A 15071-nucleotide genomic window follows, 5' to 3' on the forward strand; every position below is an offset into this window, starting at 1 on the left:
TGGAATATCTGAAGGATTACGACTTTGAGTTGCAGTATCATCCTGGAAAAGCAAATATTGTTGCTGATGCTTTGAGCAGAAAACGGGTACAAATGTCTGCCTTAATGATCAAGGAGTTGGAGTTACTAGAAAAGTTGCGGAACATGAACCTTGGTGTACAGTTGGGACAAGGTCATATGTGGTGTAGTCATCTAAAGATCACAAGTGGATTCTTAGAACAATTGAGAGCAGAACAAGAAACAGATCTAGAGTTGCAAAATATTGTGAAATTGTTGGGGAGTGATCAAGTCAAAGACTTCGCTTTGAACAGTGATGGCATTCTTCGTTTTCGGCATAGAGTATGTGTTCCAGCGAAAACAGAGTTGAAAAGACTTATATTGGAGGAGGGACATAAGAGTAGTCTTAGTATACATCCAGGAATGACCAAGATGTATAAGGACTTAAAAGAATCCTTTTGGTGGAGCGGAATGAAGAAAGATGTGGCAGAGTTCGTAGCTTCTTGTTTGGTATGTCAGAAAGCCAAGATAGAACATCAAAGGCCAGGTGGATTATTACAACAATTAGATATACCTAAATGGAAATGGGACAGCATCTCGATGGACTTTGTGACTCACTTACCAAGATCTTTGAGGGGTCACAATTCCATTTGGGTGATAGTTGACCGATTAACGAAGAGCGCTCACTTTTTGCCAATCAACCTTAGTATGTCAATGGAAAAGTTGACAGAGTTGTACATTCGCGAAATAGTAAGATTGCATGGTATACCTGATAGCATTGTCTCAGATCGAGATCCGAGATTTACGTCAAGGTTCTGGCAGATGTTACAAGAGGCTTTGGGTTCAAGATTGAGGATGAGCTCAGCATATCATCCTCAAACAAATGGACAGACTGAGAGGACTATTCAGTCATTAGAAGATTTGTTGAGAGCTTGCGTGTTGGATCATATGGGAGGTTGGAGCAAGGTCCTACCATTGGTTGAGTTTACATACAATAATAGTTATCACTCTAGCATAGGGATGGCGCCTTTTGAAGCTTTGTATGGGCGAAGATGTAGAACTCCATTGTGTTGGTTTCAAGATGGAGAATCTATAGTGGTGGGCCCTGAGTTGTTACAACAAACTACTGAGAAAGTGAAGCTTATTCAAGAAAGAATGAGAGAAACTCAAAGCAGACAGAAGTCGTACGCAAATCAGAGAAGAAGACCGCTTGAGTTCAACGAAGGAGATCACGTATTTCTACGTGTGACACCGATGACCGGCATAGGTAGGGCTATCAAGTCAAGGAAGTTATCACCAAAGTTTCTTGGTCCTTATGATATTATTAGGAAGATTGGACCAGTAGCATACGAGGTAGCTTTACCGCCACGGTTGGCAAACCTGCATAATGTGTTTCACGTGTCGCAGCTAAGGAAGTACATTTATGATCCAACTCATGTTTTGGAGGAAGACAACATTCAAGTTCGTGAAGATCTTACTTTTGAAGTCGGACCAATAAAAGTGTTAGAAGTACAAACGAAGGAGTTGCGGGGAAAAGAGATTTGCACGGTGAAGGTGCTTTGGAATGAGAAAACTCAAGAGATAACTTGGGAGCTAGAAGATTTTATGAGAAAAGAGTACCCACACTTATTTGAGTAATACCTTGATTTTCGAGGACGAAAATTTTAAAAGTTGGGAGGAATGTAAGGACCGCATTTTTTTTTTATATAATGAAAGTAGTGGAGAAGGTGGATCACTTTCGGCTGCTGGTGGAGAGTGTGAGGACCGCACATCCTCTTTCTTTTGGTAGTGGTGGGGCTCCCTATTCAGGAGTGGTGCAGCTGCTGATGGAGGATGAGTCACTCCACTTTGTAGTGCTTCAACCACCGAGAAACACCATCATCTCCATTATTAGTGGGCACAACACTAGAAGGGAAGGGAGAAACGGAAGAGTGCAGTTTTTCTTCCTCTTAGAGGGAAGAGTTCGTGGATTCAAAGAGTTTGGGGGGAGGCTTTACAGACTGGAAGAGTTGCTGCAAATCTGGGAGAGGTGAAGTGGAGCGCTTTTGGATTTGGAAGGAGATCAAGACACTGCATTTCTAGATTCAAGGAAGTCTTCAAGAGGTAAGGGGTTTAACTTGGGATATAACATATTGTATGATGGGTAGAAGGTAAGGGGAGCTAGATCTATTCCTTTGATTGTTGAAATATACTGTGTTTGATGCAAATCTGAGAAGAAGGGGATGAAAATGGGGTTTCTGGGTTTCTAGAAAATCTGGTGTGATTCTGCAGAATTCTGCAGAACGCGCGTTCGTCCAAACAGTGATCGACCAAATAGTGGTCGGCCAAAATATAGGTGATGTAAAACGAGCGTACGTCCATTTGGTGGTCGACCAAATAGTGGTCGGCCAAATTATAAAGTGTAGAACGAGTGTTCGCTGAACTAGTGCTCAACCTAGTGGTTGGACAAATTAACCGTTCGATCTTGCCTCTTCCAGTAACGAGCGTTAACGTTCGTTCTGGGCTTGTTTAGTGAGCGTTCGGCGATCGGTTTTAATTTGGTAGTCTCAGTTGGTGATCCTTAGCGTTCGGTCTTGATTCTGTATTCATAATAGTAAGCGTTCGATTTTGATGAGGTATTCTCAGGTTTAGCTTGTGAGCGTTCGGTCTTAATTTGGATTCTTAGGTTTGAATCTTAATCGTTCGGTCTTGGTGAATAAGTGATTGTGAGCGTTCGGCCTTAAATTGATATTCTAAGTTTGAATCTTAAACGGTCGGTTTGATGTATTAGTGATTATAGTGTTTCGGTCATAAGTTAACCTTCTTAGGTTTGAATCTTGAACGTTCGTTTTTTGGGTATAAGTGAGCGTTCGGTTTTAAGTTGCTTATTCTTAAGTTTTGGATCTTGAACGATCGGTTTTGGGGTATAAGTGATTAATGAGCGTTCAGTCGTTAGTTTCTGCTGATCGGTTATGTCTTGATTTTGCTACCGTTCGGTCAGGCTTTGATTTAATACTGTTCGATTAAGTTGTAATAATTCGGCCAGGATTCTAGACGATCATCTTTAGGTGTTCGGCAAAGTGACCTAGGGGTTCGACCAAGAATCAAAATGTTCGTCCTAATGGTGTCCGGATTAATAGTGTTTGATTTTGAGTGTTCGGTATTGATATATTATTAGTGAGTATAAACGTTCGTTCTTAACTTGGAATTCTTGGGTAGTAATCTTGCGCGTTCGGCTTTAAGTTGGTATTCTTAGGTTCGGATCTTGAACGTTCGACCTTGGTTTAATTGTGATTGTGAGCGTTTGTTCTCAATTATGTTAATCCTCAGGAGGTACTCGTCAAAGGTAGTGTTCGAACTAGGCTCAATCTTTGAGCGTTCGTCCGAATAGTGCTTAGTTTTAACGTTCGGCCTGATAGTGTTGAATCCAGTAAGGTGCTCGGTTTTAACGTTCGGCCTGATAGTGTTGAATCCAGTAAGGCGCTCGGTTTTAACGTTCGTTTAACAGTGTTCGGTGAATAGTGGTCGCTCAAATAGTATTCTACAATAATGTTGGATCTCATAGCGTCCGTCGAGATAAAATAGTGTTCGACCAAATGACGTTCGGTGAATAGTGTTCGACCAAATAACGTTCGGTGAATAGTGTTCGCCCAATTAGCGTTTGGCGAATAGTGTCCGTCCAAATAGCCTTCGGTGAATATGTATGAATCCGTAATTTTCTTTGGTAGTATTTTAAAGCAATTATTGAGAATTGTTGGTTATTTCTTGGTCTATTGTTAGTTTATTTATACATGTTATTGAGAATATGTATGAATCCGTGATTGAGCACGTTTATTTTGTTTGATGTTGGTACATACACTATGTTATTTGCTTGTAACTTCGTCTGTCTTATGAGCATTTTAATACTAAAATAAATGCGAGTCTCACGTGAGACTAAGATTCGAGTGTCACCTTCTTCTGTGCGAGGAGGTGAATGTCTCGCCCAATGACTTCGGCTCGTGTTGAGTATAGTGCATCGTTATGCGTAGTATCGATGTTTTTACTCGTTAGTCCTTGAGGAGTTGGGGAGATAGGTCTGAAGTCGCGATGGAAGACGACTCGAGTCGCCTGTTATTGAGAACAGGTTATGAAGACGAATTACAAGGAAACGACATTAGTTTATGAAAGACTAGTCTGCCAGGTCATGTTTGTCGATTTATATTAAGTCATGGAAATTGTTAAAGTTTATATGTAATGGGTTTATGATATGATATTTCTGGTTACTCACCCTCAAATGTTGTGGTTGTGGTTTCCACCTACGATGATCGTACTTGTACGGGAGTAGATGGTATTGCAGATAAAGCTGGATTGGAATAGCTCTTCGAGAGAGACGGGAAATAAAACTTGTTGGGATTTTTATAATGTTTTCTTATTTATGTTCGTTTGATTTTGTTATTTCAAGGAAACAATTAAGATTTGGTTTGTTGTAATGTATGAACTTATGATGTGTGTATGGTTTGTTTATATGAGGTATTGTTTTAAAAAAAAAAAAACTTTCATAAGATTCATGCTACAAGATTATTATTATTATTAATATCCTATAAGGGATGTTACAACAGTAGTCCTAACTGAAAAAAATCAGAAACACTCGCCTAACCCTAATCTATCTTCCTAACTTATTCAATTTGTTTCTCTCTCATCTCCATTCTCTCTCACACCCACATATAAATCTACGACATCGCAATTTATTGCTGTAACATCCCAAAATACAGTAATTACTATAAATCAGAATTAATTACAATTAACAGTAAATCAATGCAGTCTTTATATTAATAAACGAAGTTCAAAAGCCAAACGGCTTAAGTACAGAACCACTATACATGAAATGGAAATAATACAGTTTAGGACGAACGGTTTTACAAAACTAAACTAACCGAACGTCCGATCCAAAAGCGAACGCCTAAAAACTAAAAGGGAAAGACGGACGTCCTACTGCTCCGCTTTCACTTCAACTTCGACTAAGTTCTCTTCTTCGATCACATCTTCTAAGGTTGCCTCACCCTCTGCTCACATCCACATGGATGATCATTGCAAGACAGTACCAACATACATATACAATGGACAACACAAGGAAAACGAAAGGGTAAGCTTATATAATTTAATTCATACAACCAACATATACATTTAACATTACAATTCACACACAGCATGTAATTTAACATAGAAATATATATATGTATATAGATATACTAGACAGACCGTCCGGACTGTATGAAACCGTGTAGCTACAGGCGTCCTTGCACCCGAGTGATGTAGTAACTGGGATACACTCAACAGCTGCCACTCGAGGTTAGTTCTATCCAAAGTACCCCTAAGGAATAAAACCTCCTGCCATTCCCACACATGACTACCCTCCTCTACGTGAAGATGAGTATCACGGAATATCAGGATGGACCAAGCCAGCATTAGCATAACCACAGTCATACTTTACCAATCCAATATTCAACATATATGAGACGTTCCTCCCTGGAACGCTCGTTCAAAACCCACAATCATAATTTCAGTTCTTATATTGTTTGCACATCATAACTTATCCTCTTAATCACATTTTCATTCTTTGTTCCACTTCCATAAAAAAAACGAGCGTTCAACCCTCTAAAGGACGAGGACGAACGTGAACAGCGAGATCGAGAAGAACTCGTCACCAATTAGAATAAAGTGACACATGATTATTTGACGAACGACACAACTGCTCAAATCAGTTGAATGCAATGACTCTAGAGTGATACAACAAATATTCAAAATATTCTAAGTACCAAGATGTTAAGTCGAACCCAATTGGATGAAGATACAACAAGACGATAAATTGACTACACTGGGAACCATTAGTTTAAAGGAGTCGATTGTCAGTCAATGACCGAACACAACCATATACATTTACTAAGTATTTGGACGAACGTTATTTACGTCCGTTAAGAAATCAAAGGTAAGGACGAGCGTTCGGTCTAAGACCGAACACTACATTAAAGCGAACGCTAGGTAGATGACCGAGCACCAATCATGACGAACGCTTGGTATAACACCGAGCGCTACTTAGAACGAACGCTTGGTATAAGACTGAACGCTTTTTAGGACGAACGCTTGGTATAAAACCGAGCGCTATTTAGGACGAACGCTTGGTATAAGACCGAGTGCTATTTAGGACGAACGCTTGGTATAAGACCGAGCGTTACTTGTTTTGAAGTTTAAAGGTTTAATGTAATATTAAGGTATACAACATCACTATTTTGAGTCGAACGCTCAAACATAGTATTTTGGAATGAGGACGCTCGTTCTCAAACCGAATTCTTCCCAAATGAAAGAATTCCATTCTAAGTCTTTTTCAGGGAAACCGAACGGTATAAGACCGTACGATAACGAGCGTAATTTATCATATGGAGAAATTTACATTCAGACTTTTATGCTATTACAGATCCAAATTTTCAAGATATCATTTCCTACTTTATACTTTCATATCGTTCATTAATACACATACTTTATAGAATTCATCATATTAACAAAATCAAACTATACCATAATCATACATCTCTCAATCCATACGTATCAAAATCAACATGCAGTTAAACACACAGAAATCATATTCATCCTAACAGCGATTGTTCACAACCAATCAATCAGCATACAGCTCATGCATCCAGATCATCTCATGCTTTCATACAGCATACAAGTACAAATTAAATTAATAAGCTTCCCTTACCCGGATTCGTAAACAGCTTGTCCTAGACGCAAGGTTTGGCTTCGTCCCACTAATGTTTTTCTACCCTCTATATCACTTAACTCTTCCAAAACGAATCTAGCCACGAGAAAATCAAAATACTTAGACTATACACTTGCATGCAGTAAAAACTCAGTTTCCAGAAAACCTAAGAACGAGCTACTGAAGGAGAACTTACCAGTTTCAGCTCTTGAAACTGTTCGGTCCAATTTGTAGCTCACGGATCCGCGAACGTCCCTACGATCTCTGAAACGTGATCGGAGAAAGGGGTGGTGAGTTACAGTGGAGAGAAGTTGAAAAGGTTCTAGAGAGAAGGTGGAGGAAAATGGAGTCTGAGTTTGGAGGGAAGAAGATGAGTGCAGGAGAGTGGAAGAGTTTTCAGAAATTCATTTTGCTCTTCCCACTTCCGCACGAACGTGCGTCTCTCCTGCCGACACCTGCACCCCTCAATACTGATTTCCAATCTAACTTAGTGACACTTGGCGTGTGTGGCAGAGAGTATGTGAGTGGGTTTTAAAAGCAGCCGAACAGGGTTTTTGTGGTAATGATTATGGCTTACAGGTGGGGTTTTCGGTGCATGGTTTACTAAGTGGGTTTTAATGTTTCAGTGCAGAATTTAATGTGATTGGACAGGTGTTTTGCAGAGGTAATTATCTAGGGTCTTACAGTTGCTCTTGATTAATAACAAAATAATTGATGATATTAATGTTTATAATAATTTCAAAACTAAAAAAAAATAAAAAACAAGAAATTCCGTAAAAAGACATGAACATCAACCCATAATAGTTGCACAATACCAATTTTGATAAAATCATAGAAAGAAAAGAGTAAAAGTTAAACTATGAACATGATGCTAACAAATTTATTAAGTTTAAATTCTAATTTAAAATTTAGTACATTTTGTTTTTCTTAATTTCACTTATGCGACAGATGAAAAAAAAACAACTAAATTGATTGAAATTCTGCTTTATTTAATATTTTCCTATCAGTCAATCCAAATAAAGCAGATAGTAATACTGATATCAGTACATAGCGTTCTGGTACTAGGTAATGAACGAGAGGGTTCAAAAAATAGATGTACTAATTAATAAAATTAAATCTAACTCAATCGCATTAAATCGTTTTGTTTTGCAATATATATATATACATATATATATATATATATATGTATATATATATATATATATATTTTAAATTAACTTATCCAATAGATACGAGAGTTCCAATCGTAAGTTGATTTATTCAAGGTAATATTTATAAAAAAAATTGTTCTGAATATATTTTTATGGATGACCTATACTTCCATTGGATATCAGATTAAGTTTAAATAATACCATGTTAGTTGATTCAGTGGCTTTGGAAACGACTTTGTGAAAATCAATGACATGTACATGATACACGTGTTTCAGATTACACAGCTGACTCACAAGTCCATGTACAAGTTTAACTGTTTCTGTAGGACTATTTTTCATTCTCTGTAAATATCAAATGCATATGTTCAGCTTGTGTCACTATGAAAATCCTAACTTTATAAATGAATTTCTCAAGCAGCAGTATGTAAGAGAAGTTTCAAGGATGATTCTGTTATGTGGTAGACGTATTTATGTACATACTTTTCTAGCACAAATTGAATAAACAAGATATCAATCAAGATGAAGGTATTTTGATTTGAAGGGAACAAAAGAATGAGACAAAAGAATAGCCAAAAATCACGGTTCTGTGCTTGTGGGTGACTAAGCAAAACAACGGCACCTATTTGTATTGACTGGCCATCTATGACTAGGTTTAGAAACGGTTAAACTCATCTAATCAATCTCAAACACTGATAAAGTAAAAGGCTAGTGGAACCTTCAAATTTTAGTAGTGAAGTATATTTGAATTTACCAAATTTTGTTCCAGCTGTATCTGGTATATCAGTGATGTAAGACCTTGGAAAATTAAACCGTAAGCCATCTGTCAAATCAAAATTAATGCATTAAAAAACCCTGCTCAGACCATTAAAAATCCACTCACTAACTCTGACGCACCACTGCCAAGTGTCAAATTGGAACATTCTGAAATCAGTAGTGGAAGACAGGTGTCCGTATGAGAGAGTACGTCCGTTTGACTTTGGGAAGAAAACTGATTTTTCTGAAACACTCCTTCCCACTCTCATGCACCCTTCTTCTTCCTAAAAACTGACTTCTCATTTTCTCCATCTTCTCTCTAGAAAACCTCCATCTTCTCTCTACCATAACTCATCTTCCTTTTCTCCGATCACGTTTCAGAAACCGTAGAACCGTTCCTGGTACCTTAAGCTTCAATTTGAACCGATCACTTCAACGATCTGATACTGGTAAGTCTTCTACTTCTTAACCGTTCATTCTGGTCATCATGCAAACCAAGTTCTGGTTTCATGAGTCCTTAGTTTAATCCTGAACCATTGTTGAACTGTTATTTGATTTGGTTCGTAGAGTAGTTGAGCTGTTAAGGGTAGAAGAAGACCTTAGTTCTGTGGCAAACCAACTTCAGTCAGTAGGACGTCCTTCTACACTAGAGGTAAGGGAAGCTTATTTAATTTAATTGATACTAGTATGTTGCATGAACGTCCGATATTGACTGAATGTATGAATATATGCTGATTGATTATGTATGAATGATCGCTGTTATGATTGAATGAATATGGTATGCGCTGATTGATATGTATGAATTGGAAAAATGGATGATTATTGTAGAGTATGAGATGTTAATATGAATTCTATAAAGTATGTGAATTAATGATGGATATGAAATTATAAGATATGAACTGTATGAGAAATGTTGAATTAGAATAGATGAAAAATCTGAATATGAGATTTCTTACCTTGATAATGTACGCTCGTCATCGAACGGTCTTATACCGTTCTATTTTCTAGTAAATGGTTTAAAAAAGGGAATTCTTTCATTCAGAAAGAACTCTGATCGAGAACGAGCGTCCTCCTGTGAAATGCTATGTTTGAGCGTTCGGCTCAGCCTAGCGGTATCCGAGTCTCTGAAATGAAATAATAAAATTTATACCCTTATACTTAAAATTAGTAACGCTCGGTCTTATACCAAGCGTTCGTCCTAATGAACTCTCGGTCTTATACCAAGCGTTCGTCCTAATGAACTCTCGGTCTTATACCAAGCGTTCGTCCTAATGAACTCTCGGTCGTATACCTAGCGTTCGTCCTAAGTAGTGTTCGGTCTTATACCGAACGCTCGTCCTTACCTTTGATTTCCAAACAGGCGTAAATAGTGTTCGTCCAAATATTTAGTAAATGTATATTATCGCGTTTGGTCATTGACTGGCAGTCAATCCCTTTAAACAAATTGTTCTCAGTATAGTTAATTACTTGTCTTGTATATTTATCCATTTGGATTTGGCCTAGAGTCTTTGTACTTAAATTATTCTGAATATTGATTGTACCTCTCTAAGAGTCGGTTCATTCAACTGATTCGAGTAGCAATAACGTTCGTCATATAATTATGTGTCGACTTATTCTGATTGGCGACGAGTCTTTCTAAATCTAGTCTTTAACGTTCGTCCTCGTCCTTCAGAGGGCTGAACGTTCGTTATTTTAGGTATTTGAAATTGAAGACGAAAATGAGAATAAAATACAAGATTTTAGAGTGTGAACATGTTATGGAATGATTATACGATTATGGATTTTGGATGAGCGTTCCAGGGAGGAACGACTCATATATATTGAATATTGGATTTGGTAAAGTATGACTGTGGTTATGCTAATGCTGGCAGTCCATCCTGATGTTCCGTGAGTACGCATCCTCACGTAGAGGGGGTAGGTCATGTGTGGGAACGGCAGGAGGTCCTAGTCCTTAGGGGTACTTTTGATAAGGCTAACCTCGAGTGGCAGCTGTTGAGTGTATCCCAGTTACTACATCACTCGGGTGCAAGGACGCCTGTAGCTACACAGATTCATACAGTCCGGACGGTCTGTCTAGTACTATATATTTCTTATGATGTTATATGTTGAGTTACATGTTGTGTGGATTGAAATGTTAAATGTATATGTTGATGTATGAATTAGATTACATAAGCTTACCCTTTTGTTTTCCTTGTGTTGTCTGTTGTCCCTGTACGTTCGTCCTGTCATTGCAATGATCATCCGTGTGGATGTGAGCAGAAAACGAGGCCACTTTAGAGGATATTATTGAAGAAGAAAACCTGGTTGAAGTGGAAGTTAAAGCAGAGCCTTAGAACGTTCGTTCATATTAGAGAATTAGATGTTAGCTTTTAAATTTTGACGTTCGGTTATTTGGTTTTGTAAAACCGTTCGTTCCAAACTTCCAGTATTTCTGCATTACGGTATGGAATTCTGTAATTAAAGCTTTTTGGCTTATGAATTCAAATCGTTAGTGTAAGACTGCATTGTTTAACTGTTAATTGTAATTAAATTCTATTATATGGTGATTACTGTATTTTGGGATGTTACAAGTGACCCACCGACTTTTGAAAACAAGGCTTAAACTTTTGAATGTGGTGGAAAAAAAGGATGAGGATGCTCTAGGGTTCAATTTTAAACTGCATAACTGACAGAATATTTTCTTTTCTAACACTGTTGTAAGATAAGGTTTCCCAAGAGAGATGCCTCTTGAATGCTGAAAAAAGACATACATAAGAGGTATTGTATTTAGGTCCAAAATCTTTAAAGGAAGGTCATATACACTTACACTTATCAAATCTTAGTGGGACACTAGATTTTGACGTGTGGCTCTTTGTATATGCTATGTCTAATGCCAGTTGGTGGTTCTTAGATAAATGTTGAAAGGTAACCCAATCTACCGCACGGCTAATTCCCATCTTCACTTCTCCTTGAGCGTTCGTCTTCTACAGGAGCGTTCGTCTTCAACACTAGATTTCCAACCTACCGCACGGCCAATTCCCATCTTCACTTCGCCACGAGCGTTCGTCTTCTCCATGAGCGTTCGTCTTCAACACTGGATTTCCAACCTACCGCACTGCCAATTCCCATCTTCACTTCGCTACGAGTGTTCGTCTTCTCCATGAGCGTTCGTCTTCAACGCTGGATTTCCAACCTAACTCACGGACGATTTCCATCTCATTTTTCCCCGAGCGTTCGCCTTCCCCACGAGCGTTCGTCTCCAACACCTTATACAGTCCAACACCTCACGACCATCATCACTCACACACGGCCAAACATCCGTATTCGCCCACTCCAGCCTACCATCTTCATCCTTTTATCCTTTCCTTTTCTCCCCTCACCTCCAACCCTATTAATTCATCAGTCTTCAACTTTCCCGACACCTTCCAGCTTTCTAACCAAGCCTGTTTCTTCTTCACTGGCCTTCGCCTCAAACACCAGTTCTACCATCTTCAACCTACGAGATAAGCACCGATCATCAAAAACCACCCAACAACTTAACACAAAAATAAAAAGGGAGAGAAAAGTTCAGGCCACGACACACATTTCAGGATGCACTTCCATTTTCATTCTTATACCCCTGATAGATCCAGAGGGTATTGGCCCAAACAAAGGAACTTCAATTTCACTCGACACCCGTGGTTTTTACCTCTGTACCCCTAATCCTGTTAAGCTTTCCTTTTTTTTTTTTTTTTGCTTTCTTCTTTCTTTTTATTGGTTTTTTATTGCATGTAACCCCTTTGTACAGTAACCCCCACCCCTTTGTTTTATTTATATTTCGGATTTGTTCGTTTCGTTTTGTATAAAAAAAATTACAAAAGAAAAATAGTAAAAAATAAAAAATATAAAACTTAAAAAAAATGTAATAAATCGTGCGATCGTACGCATCAGCCTACTACTCATTACCCAAAATCCAAAATAAATAAGGAAAAAGCCGTGTGAGTGCTCGTGCGATCGTACGCATCAGCCTAGTGCTCATTACGCAAAACAATAAATAAGGAGAAAGTCGTGTGAGTGCTCGTGCGATCGTACGCATCAGCCTAGTACTCATTACGCAAAACAATAAATAAGGAGAAAGTCGTGTGAGTGCTCGTGCGATCGTACGCATCAGCCTAGTGCTCATTACAAAACAATAAATAAGAAGAAAGCCGTGTGAGTGCTCGTGCGATCGTACGCATCAGCCTAGTGCTCATTACGCAAAACAATAAAAAATAAGGAAAAAGTCGTGTGAGTGCTCGTGCGATCGTACGCACCAGCCTAGTGCTCATTACGCAAAACAATAAAAAACATTGAAAAAGCCGTGTGAGTGCTCGTGCGATCGTACGCATCAGCCTAGTGCTCATTACGCAAAAATTTAAATATACTAAAAAAAATACCAAAAAATATAAAGATCTTCAAAAAAAACAAAAAAATGTCAACAATTTCAAACAACAAACAATATGGCTAGCCAGAACTACGTGATCCTTGATTCTCCATCAAAAGTGGAGATACGTAGGAGCAAGGCTAGTCCTTGTCAGGTTCACTTTCCCGAAAATCCAAATTTATCCATAATCATTTTCCAAACAAATTTTCTAAACAATTTTCAAACAAATTTTCAAGCAGTTTTCTAAGAGAACTACGTAACCCTAATTTCTCATTCTGAATGAGAATACGTAGGAACAAGGTCAATCCCTGTCGGGCCCAAAAAAACTAAAAAATACATTTTGTTTCTTTAGAATTTTATTTTAGGGAAAAGTTAAACATTTTGAAAACCACTTCATATTCGCATATTTAGTTAAAGGTACTGCCTTAGGGCAGGCGTTGTAGGGTGCTAATACCTTCCCTACACGTAACCGACTCCCGAATTTAGAATCTCATTTTCGCAGACCATGCCTTATCATTTTATGATTTTTCCGTAGTTTTCTAGAATAAACTATGGTGGCGACTCCAAATCTCTTTTTCAAAACTTTTTTTTTCTTTTCGGATCGTCGTCCCGTCGCGATTCCGGTTGCGACACTTTCATTTTAGGAAGAGAAGTTGTCGTATGCTTTCTATATATCAGATGAGGAGCTCATTGCACCACTTGAAACATACTTGCAGAAAAACAAAGGTTAGTCATGTTTGTTTACAATAAATTATTTCTTTTTCCTTCTTAATTCGTTGTAAATTCACTTATTTACTTGCTTTTAACACATTTTGAGAAAAAAAATCCTCATCTTTCTAAAGAATTGATACAAAGAATTACGCACTTGTAATGATGTTTTTCTTTTCCTTTGCAATGTTACTTTAACACTATTCCAGTCTCGGTGGACACGGCTTTGCCTATAGTTTGTCAACCTCAAGCTATTTTCCGGATTCGTCCTGTGAATCACTGTTCTGCAACTATTTCTGGTATGTGAGACATATTGTGTATTTTCCCATTCGTAGTGGCACAATGTTGTATTGTGCTTGCTAAACTGTGAGAGACAACAGTGTGGTTTGGATGTTGATGATTATTGTAGCACAAGTTTGTGTTATTCTTTGAATTTTCTGGAATTCATATTTTTGCGGTTGTTTATATTTTTAGGTCATGCCAAAGCTGTACTTAGTGTTGCCTTCAGTCCCGATGGACGACAACTGGCAAGTGGTTCTGGTGATACCTGTGTTCGATTTTGGGACGTGACCACTCAGACACCATTGTACACTTGCAAAGGTTTGACATTTAAAAATGTTAAGTTGTTCTTGGTATCTGCTAATTAAGTACAAGAATATAAATGATCAATTTAACTAAATGGTAAAAGGAGTTAGAATTAGTTGAAGGTTCTCGATGAGAAGCAGTGTGTTACTGCTAAGGGGAATGTTCATGCTATTAAATCTGGATCATGATGGAATTCTAAGATGGCAAAGAATAGTGGGAGGGTGGGGGTTATTGCAAAGGAATGAGAAAATAATAAGAGGGAAGGATAGGGACTGTGAAGGTTGGGAATTATAGTATTAGGAGAATTACAATGGTCTACTCTGCTGTAAAGAGCTATTCTTTATCCTTCCTTATTAAATTAATATCAATTTCTATAGTTTCATAATGTTTCGGCAATTTTAACGAGTCATATTTAGCATTATAGCTGTTTACATTTTATGCAGGACATAAGAACTAGGTACTTTGTATTGCATGGTCACTGGATGGAAAGTATCTTGTAAGTGGGGAGCAAGGCTGGTGAACTTATTTGTTGGGACCCTCAAACTGGAAAGTCATTAGGCAATCCACTAACTGTAAGATCTTTGATCACCAATACAAACATCCATTATAAAGTTTGTTTACTCTTTTCTTAATTTTTTTTCATTTAAGTTTATTGATAGCATTGCAAACTTCCACTATTTGAAGATTCAAACAGAGAAACTTGATGCTAAATAGTCTAGTACACATAATATAACTGCTAAATAATATTGTTCATTAAATATAATGTATAAATTATATTATAT

Source organism: Vigna umbellata, chromosome 4 (genome assembly GCF_029865625.1).
Source record: "Vigna umbellata cultivar VRB3 chromosome 4, Vumbellata_1.0, whole genome shotgun sequence".
Classification (NCBI taxonomy): Eukaryota; Viridiplantae; Streptophyta; class Magnoliopsida; order Fabales; family Fabaceae; genus Vigna; species Vigna umbellata.